The 15,672-nt window shown below is 33.7% G+C and overlaps 1 protein-coding gene across 7 annotated transcripts in view; it reads left to right on the top strand.

Moving 5' to 3' along the window:
• Positions 1-15,672, top strand: part of LOC124424929 — a 157,578-nt gene that overhangs the window by 90,785 nt on the left and 51,121 nt on the right. The gene's annotated exons all lie outside the window — the stretch shown is intronic.

Below are 15,672 nucleotides of genomic sequence, written 5' to 3'. Positions count from 1 at the left end.
ATTACGCCGACGACAGGTCAATTCTTCGTTTCTGACTTTTTAATTAAGTCGTTTTCTCCAAGCTGAAATTATCCATTAATGACCTCGTCGTCGTATTACGACCGTTTTCTCTCTCACTCTCTCTTTTTTTCGGCTATGTGTCTTTGCTACGTTACTGTAACTTTGAATAGCTAGTATAATTCGGTGACCAATGTTTAACGAGGACAGATCTGCTCTCTTTTTGTCTAGGATTCCTATCGGAATTCCGTTGGAGATTCTATGTTCTATTCTTTGATCTTTTGTTCTCTATCTTTTGCCTGATCTAAGATTCACCATTTACCAGTATATATGAAGAATATATCCAATTAAATTAATTCATTTGTCAATTAAAGAGACCATCTAGTTTCTCAATGGAGAATGTAATTATGGAACCATGACTATTTTTAGAAAATTTTCGTTTGACAGAAAAATTTCATCGAAAGTATATTTGAAAGTAAATCATGCTGTTATATTACAATAATATCTGTATCGGATCCTATCGTATTTTTATTAGCTTAAACTTATTTTTTTTTTTTTATAGGTAGACATATCGGATAAATTTTAATGAAAATATTCGATGATAACGTAGAAGTAGCGTGTAATAAAGCCTTGTATCACGATATACAAACTAATTTGACGTAAACCAACTGTTCTACCGTAATTATGCGTGTTTACCTACTGTGAAGCGTACCTAATTCTCATAGTATTATATTCCATGATGTAAAGAGCAATGTATTTCATACATAAAACATTTAATGCAGCATATATTTCTGTTGGCTTCGCTAGGAAGTCGGTTTTTTAATTAAACGAACGAACGAACAAACGGTCTAGCTCCGATAATTTGTCCGAGAAGAAGGGTCATCCGGTCATCCTCAATGTCCAATGAGGTCGCGTTTATTCCTGAAAGGAGAGAGAAAAAAGTCGAACAGACTAACCTCGTAACGCGATTCAATCTCAACTAGTTTAACCTCTAACGAGTTGTTTACTCGGGGACTACTCTGTGTACGATTCACCTGTATGTTTCGACATACAATTCGATTAAAATCTCACGTTAAGATTCTATTGATGTAACATACAAGAGAAAAACAATAATATCAAAAATGGATAACATCAATTTTGAATAAAATTCAATCGATCATTTTAAAAGCGATTTGATTCATATATATATATATATATATATATATATATATATATATATATATATATCTTTTGTTAAATAGTTATTTGTTTTAAATTAGTAATTAACATCATCTAGAAAATATCGTTTATGTAATACATTAATAAATACTTTTTCTATATATAAGAAAATTTTTTAAATTATTGATACATTTCAAATCATCGTCATACACAATTATGAAGTATTTTATTCAGAAGCTAGCTGAAGTCTATATATATATATTTATATATATATTTATATATACATATATATATATATAATATATATTAATGTATTTATTATATTTTATTTATATTAAAAAATTATTCCTTTTTATAGATATTTAAATTTATTGATTGCCACTTATTGAAATTTTCATTCAATTATTCCCCCTTTGCAACAATGGGAGACAACTAATTTAAACGTTAAATTTTTTCTCTTTCCCTTAATATAAATGATACTCGTATTTATAACAAAAAACCATTGTGTGTGTGTTCGAAGAACGAATTTATCCTAATGATGGTACAAAAGAATTAATAATATCATAAAATAAGAAAGGTATGTTACGATTTATGATTCTTTAGAAAGATAGAAAAAGAGAAAGAGAGATAGAGAGAGAGAGAAATAGAAAGAGGAAAGTTTATGCTGGTGCTCTATGTACACTAGAGACCCATTTTAAATTCAATGATGAACTTTGCGCTGCACCTATGTATGTTACTAACGAATGAGTTCAAACTTCATCTAATATTTTCTCTTTTCCAATGTCAAAGAGTTTCCTAGAGAAAAAGAGAAAGAGAGAGATAGAGAGGGAGAGATAGAGAGGGAGAGATAGATAGATAGATAGATAGATAGATAGATAGATAGATAGATAGATAGATAGATAGATAGAGAGAGAGAAAGAGAGAGTAATTGAGTAAGTGAAACATAATTTATATCCATGGGTTTTAAAACGTCAAATGGAAAAGCTTCAAGATGAAAGAAAGCAATTGAGAGAGGAATGAAAGAAAATTATGTGATAGTAAACAAAATAATAAAATAGGTAAAATGATATACAATACAAGTAGTAAATATTACAATTAAGTAAATTATAATATCGGTTACAATAAAATGTTAATCATAGTAAATAGTAGTAGTAAAAAATATGTAAAGGTAAATATATATAAATATATATATATATATATATATATATATATATATATATATATATATATATAGAGAGAGAGAGAGAGAGAGAGAGAGAGAGAGAAAGATGAAAAGTGATAAGAGTACATACTTATGTTCCTTAATCACTCTTTCTTTTTTAACGTCAACGATCAAAATTCTTCTCTATAAACGTTTTATTTTTTTAGAAGCCACAAATTATGTACTTTTCGTGACGTTCATGAGCTTTGATAAGTCATAACCGTCGAATAAATCAATCGGGTTTATTCATGTTTTAATGATTTATTCGCGAAACGAAGACCTATCGCGGTATAGAACGATGGAGTTGAAATTAACGAATATACGAGAATGAAGAGAGAACAGTTAGAGACAGGACAAACGTCCGGTAGGCGACATTTAATTAAGAGAGCCAATTATGGCAGGTTTTCCGTGTTTTAGAAGGGTGTGTTGCGGTTGTAAAACGGTCCTCGATCTTATGGAGATTATATCACATTACAGCAATTCCTGTTTTCCAGAGAATCGCGTTCGTAATCCAGTTCGAGACTCGACTACTCATACAATGAGAACGATCCCGAAACTGTTTTATTATTCAGACTTCCAACATGACACGGTGAACACATCTCACGTATGAGGAAGGATAGTGAGGCTTCATTCGTACTCTTGATGTTTCTGTCTATGTCTCTGTCTCTGTCTCTGTCTCTCTCTCTCTCTCTCTCTCTCTCTCTCTCTCTCTGTTTTTCTCTCTCTCTTTCTCTCTTTCTCTCTCTTTCTCTGTTCCTGTTTGACTTTCTCTTTCTCTCTGTTTCATTTTGTATTTTTTCATGTGCGTGTTCGCGTGTATCTGTCTTTATTTCTCTTTTTCTTTTTCTGCCTAACGCTACACCCTCGTAAATTAAGGCTGCTTTAAAAATACCGGAACGTCCCAAGAAATTCTTTTGAATAAATTTCGCATTAATATACGCCCGGTAATATACATTCATCCTATCCCTTTTTCATTTTTAACCACCCTCTCGCCGCACTCCGCCGACCGTACACCCTTCACGTAATTAGCACCAGAAACGTTTATTAAAAAGGACAACGCTTGGTATTTACAACTCGCCAATTTAAAATAGGTATTATTATTGCCAATCCCAATCTCTGAAAGAACAAGCCTCGGGTTAATAAAGTGAGATGTTAATTAAAGCGTGCGATTGTACGCCCGCGATAAAATCTTTCGGATAGTGGATTATTTGCGGGTAATAATTTATCTTCAAAATATTTTTCTTGATCGATAATTTTGAGTAAATCAATTATTATTTTTTCTTCACGCGTTTAATGTTTACTTTTAATAACACTTGAAAGTGTGCGCAGTAAATCTATCGTGTCTCCGATTGTAAATTTATTAATAAATTTATTAAATATTCATGTAAATATTGACATATAAATGTCAACAAAAATTGACATAAAACGTGTAATGATAACCAATGAGTATTTATACAAATTTTTTGTGTTAATTAGAAAGTTGATTTAATTTTTGTGTTTTATTAAACAATCCTTAGTTTTCATCGTAATTTCTATATTAGTAAAAATTAATATTTATTTTATATTCGTAGAACACGTGTGATTTCCGAGTCAAACATTGATACTGAAGGTAAACTGGTTTAAAATGAAATAAAATTGTTATTTCATCCCTCAGCGAACGATCTTTGTCATACGAGAACGTGACTAATCAAATATTAGCAACCGCGAGCTATCACAAATATTGGACCACTTCACAACAATACGTCGTGTGTAATTAGTACGTGTGTCGCTAATTCTACAATTTATCGGCACCCTGCGAGAGATGCTTTATACTCGTAATATATCTATTACAGGCCGAAGATACGTAATCGACTATCGATACATATCATTCGTCATTAATAATTACTTATATTTTACAAAAAGAGAACGATTTTTAATTAATATAATAATTAATAACGTTTTATAATATCTATTATCCCACGGTAAAGATATATTAACAATTTTATGAAACTTCATTAAAATTCAATTATTTCATTAACACAGAGTACAATTAAAAATGTCAGTAATTAATTTGTATAGATGTGATAGTAATTTTATTAACGTCCGAGAAATTCGTCGATAAATGTCTAAAATTAAAGATTATTAAATATAAAATAAATCAAAATTTAAAGATTTTTCGTACAACTTACATATCTTCGAAAAATACTATTTATCGTCGATTTGAACTGAAAAGAAGAAAATGCAGTAGTTTGATGACTCTAACTTTGTCTTTCTTCCTCTCTTCTCTCCTCTCTCTCTATCTATCTATCTATCTAACTCTTTAATTCTGATGAGCAATGTGCCGACAACAGGAGACAATGAGAGATCTCTAACAATAGTCCTGAAGAGAGAGATGCCAAGATGGCGGGCTGCTCGATGGAATGAGATAATGAGAGAAAGAGGGAGAGAGAGAGAAGAGAGAGAGAGAGAGAGAGAGAGAGAGAGAGAGAAAGAAAGAAAATAAAATCGATCACTTTTTGAGCAACATATCTGATTTTCTTAAAAATTATAACATGTGCTATATATATATAAAATAAACGTACGCTTGAAAAAAAATTCTTGATATTATTTAAAAATATTAAAAATTATAAATTTTTGAGCAGATCAAAAGATACATAATTTTTATAATCCAATTTTTACAGTAATATTCTTTTAAAACTTTTTTACGTCCGTCTATTTGTGCTTGAACATTATCCGTTTGAACGTCAATGAAAAAATGTTGTAGAAAAATGACAAGTGACGCGATAATACTTGTTTCAAAGACGTGTCGATAGATCCGACAGCATCGTAATTTAAAATTGCGGCTTGATGCTATACTAGCATTTTTCAACATGAAATGTAAACAGCGTAGTCACGTTGCATGACACTTGAATTATATGCTATGGTTATAGAACATATAATTTTAAAAGAAATCAAAAATATTACTCTAAGAAAGTAAATCGATATAACATTAGTGATGATACCGAAGTGGTACTAGAATAGAACGAAAATAGGATATTGGTGGTAGAACGGAACAAGTGATGAGTCCCGTAGCGACAGTAAGATAGAAAGTTGTAACGAGAGAAAGAGAGAGAGAGAGAGAGAGAAGAAGAAGAAGAAAAAGAAAGGTGCAGACCCTGGCACCATTTAACATGTAGCTGAATAGCCATCTGAAAGAATGGTAGAAAGGTCCCTCGGGAGGCCCCTCGGGAATTGAAGTTCTCGACGATGCTCCTTCTGCACAGTAAACTGAGAACCCACCATTGCCCGTAGGCACTTCAACATTCTTGTTCTCGATAGCTCGTCATTTGCCATGTTCTATCTACCAACTTTTATGTTTCCTCTGGACTTAATAACAAACGATAATGATAATAATAATAAAAACGAGAACAACAACAAGGACTTGGAACAAGATCGTATAACCTTGGTTATATTCGAGAGGGTAAACATCCATTTTCTCGCTACGAAATCGATATTGTAGATATCAAGTCGAACAGTGCTATTACATATCTGTTATACTTTCAGGTAGATTTATATTTTTTGAGATACACAACCTCTCTTTCTTTCTTTCTTTCTTTCTGTGATCTTATCGACGTAGATAAATATGTGATATACATATATATACATATATTATATATGTTCTAAGGCTTGAAAAATTAAGAAATAGAGTTTTTTGTAAAGTATATAATAAATAAAGAAGTTTATAATGGTTTTATTCTTGTTAGATATTCGATAGGTCAAACGATTTAGGAACTTCGTATATCGAACCATGAAATCGGATAAACTTGTGTTATTTGAGCATAAGTCGACTTGTTACCGTTACATCGAGGAACACATCAGAGGACTTCTGTATTATGTGTCAAAATAAACTGTCACTATATTTCGGCTTACAGCCTCTGCTACTTTAGCGTGGAATTTCAGACGCAGGCATTACGACCGAGAAAATATCAGAGGAGTTCAGCTCCTCAAGTATGAACGAAAGAAAGAGAAAGAAAAAGAGAGAGAGAGAGAGAGAGTGGGAGGGAGGGAGGTAGGGATAGGAGAAGCTCGGATTTCGTAAAAGTGCCACTTCAATGGACGGCAGCTAGTGTAAAGAAAAAAGCTCTTCCGTGAAATTATCGACCCCTTGACGGCAAGTAATGCAAAAGCAAATCTTTTTCTTCGAACATACTCTTGGCTGATCTGAAAAACCCTTTTCGTTTTATCCGTTTTTTTCCCGCTCTTTCTCTCTCTCTCTCTCTCTCTCTCTCTCTCTCTTTCTCTCTCTCTCTCTCTTTTCTTCCCGTCACCTATCTGCACCTCTTGCTTTTATATTTCAATATCGGTTTTGTGAACATATATGAACGTAATTTAATTTTCACGATAAAAGATATTTACTTTCTTGCACAATGAAATGTAATAAGAAATAAACGTATGAAAGAGAGGCGGAAGAGAGAAAAAGAGAGAAAGAGGCAGAACAAACTATAGAATATACTACACATTTATTAACCTTTCCCATTCATATACTATATCCATTATATATATATATGTAAAGTACATTTACATATCTATATATATACATATATACGTAGATATATTCTTTATTAAACGATTCTATTTCATTTTAATCGGATATATTTGCCGTTGCGCCGTCGAGTTTCATACGATCTAATAGGATTCAAGTGTATTAGCAAGGGAGATTAATTTTATTATGTTCGTTTACGTTTCGGCAAGTATAAACGGATTTTATTTAACGCCATAGAATGTCACACGTGTATTACGAGTTTTTTCTTTCTTTCCCTTTTTTCCTTTTTTCCTTTTTTTTTTTTTTTTTTTTTAATAAATCCCGGAACATTTTCTACGGAGGAGTATTTTTAAAGGAAACTAGTGAATCTGAATAAACGTTATATCGTACGTCAGAACGATGATAGTAATCTAATATTAAAAAAAAAAAAAAAATAGAGAAGAAAAAAGGATAGATATGTACATATATCGTAGTAGTACGTTAGAGCTTCACTTAACTTTATAATATTATTATACGAATATTCTCGGCTTTGAAAACAGATTTTTCCGTTCAGTTACTCATTTAAATGACGAAAATTTAAAACATTGCCGCGATAGAAAAAGAAATAGAAATTTTTTAGGATAGACAGATATTCCGGAGTTTTTCTTGTCTCGTTCTAAAAATCGATCGAGCCAACGCTAGGTGAATTTTCTTTATTCGTTTTCACGTGAAAGTAAGCGTTCGAAAAAACTGAACCGAGAGAAAACATGCGTGGTCTCCACCGGCACGGATAGGAAATTAATGCATAACCCATTTTTTTCATATCACTTTAATTCGAACACGGTTGAAATTTTTCTATTTCTTTTCTTCTCTAGTCATTTCTTTCTTCTGTCTTTCCTATTCTATATCCATTTCCTGTACTTTCTTTTTTCTTTTTTCTTTTCTTTCTTTTTTTTTTTAACATCTAACATCTCTTATATACTACGTTTTCTAATAATTTCATGGAAAGAGATTTCTATCTCATTAAAACGATTTTAATGAATACTAATAAACTGTAACGTTGATTAGACTTTCACTGTAAGATGAATCTAATGATTTGTAAAAGCGATTCGAATAATAAAAAGAACAAGAAGATTAATTAGCAGCGTATCAATCATATGCGTACGTATTTAATTAAAAGTAAAAGTAAAATTCGATTTAAATGTAATTTACGTTAAACCGAAAGGTCGAGTAGCAAATTAACGAACATCGTTAGCTTAAAAATAAATAAATACGCTTATAAATACGTTTATTTCTCTTTCACTTTCTCTCTCTATATATAGATATATATCGAAAAGAGAGAGAGAGAGAGAGAGAGAGAGAGAGATGCGAAAGAAAATGTGCCTGAAACATTTTATTTCTCCGAAAAAGATTTTTATTTTGAAAATTTTCGTTAATACCGCCTTTCCATTAAAAAAATTCAAACCTAATTAAAGCAAAAGTCAATACTTCGATGTACAAAAATTACCAAGCTTTTCATTTCTCCAAATCATTCAAAATTTACATCGATTAAATGTCGTAATATTTTTTCGATAAGTCCATGAAATAATTCATTAAAAAATGATTTTTAATTGTTTATGAATTGCCAAAAAAGAGAAAGTAAAAAATATAAAAAAACGGATAGCATCGAATTATCGATGTTAGACGTTTGTTTCAGCTTTTAACGAGTAATCGTACTTCCTTACGTCAAAGTCATGCGAAATTGGATCGTTGCTAGGACGAGGGTAAGTATAGGAGGCAAGAGTAGAAGTTAGTGGAAAAAGTCAACCCTGTTGCACACAGCCCTCTCGATTATTGCATCCAACAGTACACTTTGAGGTGCACTTCTCGAGAATGTAATCGCGATTCCCGGAGCGAGGAAGCAAGCCACCTTCTCTTACCTATTCTCTCTCTCTCTCTCTCTCTCTCTCTCTTTCTTTCTCTGTGTGTGTATGTATGTGTGTACTTTACAAACTTTAGAATGCGTTCCCGCTTTAACCGGAAATAACGTCAAGCTAGGACCATCGCCTTTTCCGAAGGATGGGGGGTCAAGGGAAGTAAGAGAGAGAGAGAGAGAGAGAGAAAGGGAGAAGGGAGGGCTCGTAAGTAGTCGATAGAAATGCATAGCGACGTTAGTGGTGCCTGTATACAAATTCGAATAGTTCACAACTTTGAGTAGTCGATTATAGTTACGGCACGTTAGTGGCTACTTGGAACTGTACCTCATTGCAGATTTCAACGTATTATCCCTTGCGGCTCGCTCCGTTTCAGCTACTCTTACAATTAGAACACTTGATTGAATATCTTTGACTACTTTCCATTAGTAATCGATAGATTAACGATGCACTTAATCGATTTTCTCTTTACTTCTTTTTTGTTTCAAGGTTAGATAGTATCTGATTATAATGAAACATATATAACATTATATGCCATTGAATAAATTAAAAAAACAAAAAAGAAAGAAAATTTATTTATTTGTATACATAGAATAAAATGTTTCGAATAAAAACGTTAAAATATTAAAGTACTACAATTATATCTTTGATCATAAGTTTTTTTTTTTTTTTTTAATGGAGCTTTCTATTGATACATCTCGTTTAATTGCAATACTTTTTGAAACGAAATAACTTTATTCCAAAAGACTTGCTACTATTTTCAATAGAAAGTAGTTATTTAAAAGGCCTCACTCAAATGTGTCACGGTGTATAATATGCTGACCGAAGAAACCATTGCACTTTCTAAGAGCCAAGTTTACTCTCGCATAAGTCGAAGCTTTAAAGATCGTACGCGTATCGTCCTCGTGAATCGAGGACGTTCTTCAGAGTTTATATAGGTCAATGCTCGCTGAATCGGCTCGTTGAAAGAGGCATGAGTTCAAAGGTTGGATCAACATCGACTCAAGAAGACTCTCAAAGAAAGTCACGCGTCGAAAGGTTGATGGAAAATCTCGAACGAGATCGAGCATTTCCCGAAGGAAGATCTCTTTTTCCTCGTTTCAGGGGATCATTGAGAGGATAAAAAAAGGAAGAAAAAGATGAAGAAGAAAAAAAGAAGATGTAAACGAACGTATTATTTCAATCGATGATAGAAATCGTTTATATAATGAATGACAGAGAGTCGAAGATTCGCACAATTCCCGATATCGTTCGTTAATTTCGCGGTATTACGCCACAAAATTGAATTATCCACCGTGGCCAACGACGGTGAGCGAACGGGAAGCCAAAATTAATAGTTTTGTCCGAGAAGGAAGAAATTTTGTCCGGAATAGGATCTCGGTAAGCAGATGAGAATAACGTTGCTTTGCTGCTGCTGTTGTTGATGATGATGATGGTTGGTGTCTATGGTGTTGGTGCTGATGCTAGCTCTGGCATTGGAGGAGGAAAGTTGAGCTAGCTACCGTTGGGACTTGACTATGGATATTGGCCAGTGGGTTGGCAGGCCTGCCTGCTAATATATCAGACCCGTCTAGTGGTAATATACTGCTCGGTCAGCCTGTTTAGTAGTAATAAAGCGGGTTTGCCTCCGCTCGGCCGAACGGAGATCGGATTCTTGCTGTTTGCTAACGTACGACTATGAATTTCCGTTGGTTTGCCGTTGCAAATGAATACGGTAATTACCGTTTGGTGGATAACGATCATTGGGTGAAAACAGTTGAAATTCGTCGGAAAAGTCCTTTATGAGTTTCTAAACTTCGACGATCTATTAAATGCATTTCTTTTGCAAAGATACTCCCGAAAACGATCAACTCGTGGAACGTTAGCATTCGAACGAATAGTTTTTTACCTCTTAACTTTTTACTTTGTAAAGCTACCGAATTGAGCTATGTCGTCTATTTGGTGATCACCGCGGATAATGATAATAATAATTGACTTCATGATTTAGTATTCCCGGTATTTTCACTTCATTGAAATTATGGAATGGTTCGCGAAAATTTATGAAACTGCAAGGGAAGTTGTTAATGAGCATACATTACACACTCTTTAGATATGCGTATATCCAGTGGCTCCAACAGGTTCAAGGGTTAACCAAAGTTTCCGTTTCTCTCGTAACTTGGTCATTAGCTCTTCCATTAAGTAGGATGAAACTTTTAGAGGACGACAAAATTACCGCCTTACTTTACTTAATGTTCGTTATTCAAGATTCTAGAGGATGAAATAAAAATTCATGTAAAGCTAATAATCTGACGCATCTAACCGAATATTCGAGTATTAAAAATAAAAAGTTAAAGTGAGTGCATCGTCGAAGTTCTTTCGATCGAGGTAAAGAGATAAAAAAAAAGAAAAAAAGCGGAGGGAGAAAAAGAGAGAGAGAGAGAGAGAGAGAGAGAGAGAGAGAGAGAGAGAGAGAGAGAGAGAGACAGTACAAGCTCATAAACGAGCTACCATTTCGTAGACGATTCTAGCGTTTTTTTTCTTTTTTCTTCTTTTTTTTTTTATGCAGTCGTGCACACGCACGAGTTTTTTTGAGAGCGAGCGCCATTAACGGCAGCACAGGATGCTGCTTGCACTGAACTACGTAAAAGCCATGGGAGAACAGTTGTGGGAGTGTTTATCGTGCGATTAGCAATTCTATTGCCTCCCACTTCTCTCTCCTTCTTCCGGTATCACAAGAGAACGATGAGAAGAACGCGAATATCCTGTACCTAAGGATTTAATGGAGGAGTATCGCTCTTTCTTTCTTCTTAAAGGGTCTCAGAAGTTCGATTTCGAAAAGCCGTATAATCCATTTTGTTTTTTATTGTCTCTATCTATCTTCGAGTTCTTTTATAACGATCGCGATCCAGAAACGGCGAGAGAACGTTCTCTCTCATTTTACTTTTTTCATTTTCTTCCAACTTCTCTCATGAGAAGATTCCGATGGTCGTGGTAACGGGAAATTAATCTGGAGGACGTTCTATTCGCCTGTAGAAACTCGACGACCCCACACCACGTTACGCTCGATTTAGTTCTTCCCTCTCTCTCATTCTCTCTGTCTCTCTCCCTCCCTCTTCCCCCTCTCTCTCTCTTTCTCTTTCTCGCTTTTCTTTTCCGAAGCGAAGTTGTATCAATTACCTATCGTCTTTTCTACTTCTTCTTTTAACTTTCTCTTTTCTTTTCTACTCTCGCCAATTTCCTTTTCTTCTGATTTTTCTAGCCTCCCTAAATATACGAACTTGTAATGGAAATAAGAGACCACCATCAATTTATCTTATGATTTTGGAAACTACACTTTGAAAGATCATTTTTTTCATATTAGAATAAAGATAAAGCCTGAAATTTTGCTTTCGATGAAAAAGTTTTCTTTCTTATATTTGTCCGACATTTGCCAACAGTTTAAATGAACTGTGATATATTATAGATGTGATATATTACTTCGAAACATTAAGATACGTGTCGAAATTAGTATTCTCTTAAAAAATTTTCAATTTATTTATCAATTCGACAAGTTGTATATTCACATGAAAGAGAAAGACGATTATCGATTATGTTTTTCTCGTTAGAAATGAACATTAAACTTTTGAAACTTTACCTTTTAGAATCTCGCAAAAATTTCCACATGAAGGATCACTCGGAATAGAAAGTCCATACTATTCGGTGAATCGAATCGAAAGAGAATTGGCGAGGTAGCGAGGCGCGAAGATCGTCGAAAAGAAAAGAAAAGAAAAGAAAAGAAAAGAAAAGAAAAGAAAAGAAAAGAAAAGAAAAGAAAAGAAAACGAGTGTCCACGTATCGTCCGGATAATCCATCCTTGGAAAGGGACGAAGCCCTTTTCATTCGTCCACGTGCCCTTGGGCAACCGTTTGTTTTCTCTCGATTGCGATCGAACCGAGGTGGAAACGATATTTGTCGTTGGAGACACTCACTGGAGAACGAAACTTTTCTTCTTTTACTTCTCGAGTAGGTTTATCCTTCTACTATCGACATTGGCTAAAATACTGTCTCCTTCTTTCACTTTCTTTCTTTCTTTCTCTTTTTTCTCAGTCGATTCATATTTCCTTTTTTTCTATCCTGATCATTCAACGAGTTCAAGTGGAAAAAAAGTCAAAGATTAACTTAATAGTTTAACAAAATTCTCAATCTTTCATTTTTTTTTTTCTTTAGACATTAGTACCTAAGAATAATCGAACTCGAACACGATCTTTGATTTGGTCTAATGCAAAAATAGTGTACATTGTCAATCTTAAGATTGATGGTTCGTTATCATTGACGCCGATGTACAAAATTATGGTCTTCGTAGTTAAGCGTAAATGAATGATGGCTGAATTCAAATTTTGGGTTTATATCCCTGCTATCTGTTGTTGTTAAATCTTTCAAATTCTTTTATCTGACATAGTAAAAGAATACAAAGAATTTTATCTATCATTTACGAAACATTTTGTAAATCAACGTATCTCATCCTTATTGACTAACAATTAATAAAATTTTTTGAAAGAAAATTATAAAAAAAAAAGAAAAAGAAAAAGAAAAAGAAAAAAAAAGAGAAAGAGGAAGAAAAAGAAAGGAAGAATGATAAATCGTTTGTAAACATTACAATATCTGACGATTTAACGAACGAACAAGCGTAAGCTATATAACAAGCGTTCATCCATAGAAGATGGGGTAAATTTCACGACTTAGCAATCGACTCGTAAGCGAAATCGAGATTCCAGCTCTAGCCACGATGCGTAATGCCGCATACGAGCTAGTCCCGGATTACGTGGGAAGAGAGTAGAGCTATGCGAAGAGCTCGGTGAGGATATTCCTGAAAGAGAGAGAGAGAAAGAGAGAGAAAGAGAGAGAGAGAGAGAGAGAGAGAGAGAGAAAAGAGACAGACAAACAGACAGAGAGACAGATAGAAGGTGGGTGGCGCAGTGGCGTCGACATTGGTGGTGGCAGTGTGTATTCTGCAGGGTGAATAGCCGTGCCGGTATGTCCCTGGCTAGCTGCCAAGACCGGTAGCTACCGGTACTACCACATTAATAGAGTTTTATTGTTATTTACTGTGACAACGGTCCGTTATTAACGAGGGACGCGTTCTGTTTCTCTCCCTCTCTCTTTCTCTCTCATACACTTTTACCCCTATTTCTAGATCTCTTGCGTGCACGAGCGGACACTGACAAAATTGTTGCTCCCGCCTGACGTGGTCCCTCGAATTTTTAAATCGTCCGGCACACTTCCCAAACCCAATCAATTTGCGTACGTTGGATAACAATCGAATGCGTTTACCGCATTGACAGAACGTCCTTGTAATTGTCGGCCAGCCACAGAATAGGGATATAGAGAACTTTTGTTTTACCAATGGATATAGAGAACTTTTGTTATACGATATCGCGAAAGACCATGTTCAAATTGAGCTTTAGAAAAGTTATAGATTCTATTTCAAAGACTAAATCGTTGCTGAAAGAAAAAAAAAATAAATGTTACCTCTAAATGCGAGTGTTAATAAAATAAAGCGGAATTAATAATATAATATTGATAAAGTGTAAAAGTCTTGGTTAATGAATTTTACGTAAAAAGAAAATAAAATAAAGTTTAGAAAATATATATAGACACATATACGTTGCAATATAATTTATTGTACTATTATTCATATTGATAAAGCCTCGCATATATTTCTTTGAAATCTTTCATTATCCTTATTATATTGAATAGATCGTATTCGATAAGTAGGATCGTACTTTCAAAAGGAATAATTCTTTAAACATTAACAACTAATATGTATTGAATAGGACATTATCGGAAGCACTTTACAACACCTTTCTTTCTCCTTTTTTATATTATTATTATTATTATTGTTATTATTATTTTTTTTTTTTTTTATTCGAATCAAAGTCTCGATATATGTATGTAAGTGCAGCTTTTATTAAAAAAGGGTTATCGTGCGTAAAGGAATTAGCGAAAATTATCGGGAATCCATTCGCAGCTTCCTCTCAATACGGATCCTGTCCTGTTGAAAAGCGAAAAGGGTAATAGCGTCGCGATCGTGCAATTTGCTCGCCGAAAATCGAATCGTCGGATAGGGGAAAAAAAATTATCCCGAATTACCTTTGCGAAAGCGTCACCGTGGTTCCTAATAAAGTTATAATCTTATAATACCGAATGTGTATGCTGCCATCCTCGTATATAATCAAGTTAAATCTCGTGCCGATGGACATAGATTCATTTTAAAAATATATCTGTATATTGATCCTATTCATTATCTTAAATCCATTGAAATGGAGATAAAGTTCTTCGTTAAATAAATCGTTAAGTACTTCGAAAATTCGTAAAAATTGTCTATTTTATCTAAGATTATTATCGAACAAACGATATCAAGGATATAAGTAAAAAAGTTTTGTAAAAAAAAAAGAAAAAAAAGAAATAAAATGAAAGAAAAAAGGACGATAAGACATATCAAGCAAAGATAATACTCACGAAAAGGAATATCCATAGATATCTACGATACCATTCTCAATCGATTATGTCTGCAGTCGTTCGTATAAACGAACTTTCACAAGGATATCAATTATCTTTCATTACCAATTCGATTCTCCGCAATGAGGTCGAGTCGTCGATATTAAATCGATGCCGTGCTAAAATTCAACGCCGAGGATTATTATCTGTGAGAATGGATGTCATGAATTAAGAACGGAAAGCATATTAAGACACGTAGCGCTTATATTCGGATCACGAAGCTGACTTACTTAATAAATTCAATGAATTATAAATACTCTATCGTCGAACTGTAATCGATAAGTAGATTCGTTGGAATGTCACTGACGTGAGAATTAATATCCTTCTCTCTCTTTCTCTTTCTTTCTCTCTCTCCCTCTTTCTTCTATGATCTATTTTTTTCTTACATTATTAACGACAGCTGACGT

This window comes from Vespa crabro, chromosome 6 (genome assembly GCF_910589235.1).
Source record: "Vespa crabro chromosome 6, iyVesCrab1.2, whole genome shotgun sequence".
In the NCBI taxonomy this organism is placed as follows: Eukaryota; Metazoa; Arthropoda; class Insecta; order Hymenoptera; family Vespidae; genus Vespa; species Vespa crabro.
This window is presented reverse-complemented; position numbering and strand designations above follow the sequence as displayed.